The following is a 1,973-nucleotide window of genomic DNA, read 5'->3' on the forward strand; positions in this document are numbered from 1 at the left end:
GGCTGACGTAGTCATGATCTACTAGTGGTGATTCATGACATGATATTACACTAGAAATCACCACCAGGGCTCTTCTGGAGAATTTCCTGTGGATTAGAAGAACCCAGGTGACTAGTCTGTGACTGCTTTTATTGTGTGACCACTCAATTTATGAACAGCAATCATATATTCAATGGAATAAAAAAAAAAATAGTTAAATAATTGATGTCAACATAAACTTATATATGGGGAATCATGGGAGAAGGACTGTATTTCTAGTGTGCTTCAAGAACCAGTTTTAGACCTTTTATAGATTTTTTTTTTTAATACTAAATCCCTATTGATAGTTTGTAAATCTTAGAGCCTGGAGAAGTGGTAAAACTGAGGAGGACTATCCTACAGAATGATGGGGATTGCCTGGTAAGATGTGCTCAGGCCAACAATTTGTGTTTCAAGGAGGCCAAATGTAAGATCATATATCTAAAGGCAAATGATGCATAATTCTCAATGTTACACAACTTTTATTTTTATCTAGCAAGAGATCATATTTCAGACCACTTGCCTTTGTAAAACAGTGCTGTTGGTATTTGTAAAGAACTGAATTAGCAAGTCGTGGGCCTTAGATCAATATACACATCAGTACTTCTGGCATTGCTACTCATTTTGACCTCCAAAACATTATTGTGACCATAAATCAAAACATAGGGAAAGCTCAGAGGCTACTTTTCTCTCTTTGAAAAAATTATCTGCTGTATATAATAGCATTTTTCATTTTATTTTTCTGTATGGAATTGGAAAATTTAGTTACCCACACCACAAGGAAACAGCTGCTCTTGGGCAGCCCGTGCTGTGAGTGAGAGCCAGTTTCAGGAAGGGTCACCTAACAGGGCCCTTGGAAGTGTTTTATAGACATCAGGAGATGGTGCTCTGCCGGTCAGAATTGACATGCAAGCTGGGTTTAAGTGGGATGGGAAATGGATGGCTCTGTCAACCACATCTGCTGACAAATTTTATGTAATGCTAATGGGGTGGTGATTGACATAGAAAAGACACTGTGTAACAGGACAGCCTTTGTGAAGTTTACCAGCTGTTAAAATGTGAAGCTTAACTAGCAGCTGGGTTTTTTGAAGTGTGCAGTTGCTTTTGAGTGGTAGCTAGGCAACTACCTGTCTTTGAGAAAATGTGCCCTGAAGTGACTGGCCTTTTGCCCTTGCACATGAGGGTGGTGTGCCAGGTTCATCTTACAGAGCCAGATTTTCCACCCACTTAACACATAATTAGATCTTCACTTTCCATGTTACAACAGTACGTTAATCCACCACAGCACAAAAGATGTAAGCAGAGAGTGCGGGTGTTCCACACGAAGCTCTGCTGCTCGACAGCCACCACTTAAAGAGATGGACGGGTTGCAAGGAGTGGTTTCAGCAGGAGCGAGCCGTCGGCAGCGATGGGCAGCAGGAGCGGCACAGGCGCTGGAGCAGAGGGTCCTGGCTCTGCCGGCACCTGCGGTGAGCGCTGCCCGAAGTCCCTTCCCCTCGGGCCCCACCAGTTGCTGCGAGGCTCAGCTCAGGAGCCGCGGAGGTACAACGCCCCGGCTCCAGGGCAGCACCGCACTAATGCAAGCGGCTTGCCCTCCATGCAGACTGGGAGAAGGCGATGACCAGCTTCCGGGATAAGTTAAACAGAGTCTCTCCGTGCAGAGACCCGTGCCACTAACTGCAGCTCTTCACGCTCTGGCTGGAAGCAGGGCCGGCGACCACCTGCTCCCTCCGGCCCGCGGGTCGCCGTGACAGCGGCGCCGCTTGCTCAGGGCCCAACGCCGGCTGCAAGCGTCCCTCCCGAGCCCGCAGGGCAGCCCCGGGCCTCACTCCGCGCCGGGCCCGGCCCCGCGGGTGACTTTGCGTCACGGCCTGGACACACCTCCCAGCGCGCCTGCGCGGCCCCCGCCTTCCCTCACTAAAAATGGATGCCCTCCGGCTCCTTCGCACATGAGG

This window comes from Ciconia boyciana, chromosome 7 (assembly GCF_034638445.1).
Source record: "Ciconia boyciana chromosome 7, ASM3463844v1, whole genome shotgun sequence".
Lineage (NCBI taxonomy): Eukaryota > Metazoa > Chordata > Aves > Ciconiiformes > Ciconiidae > Ciconia > Ciconia boyciana.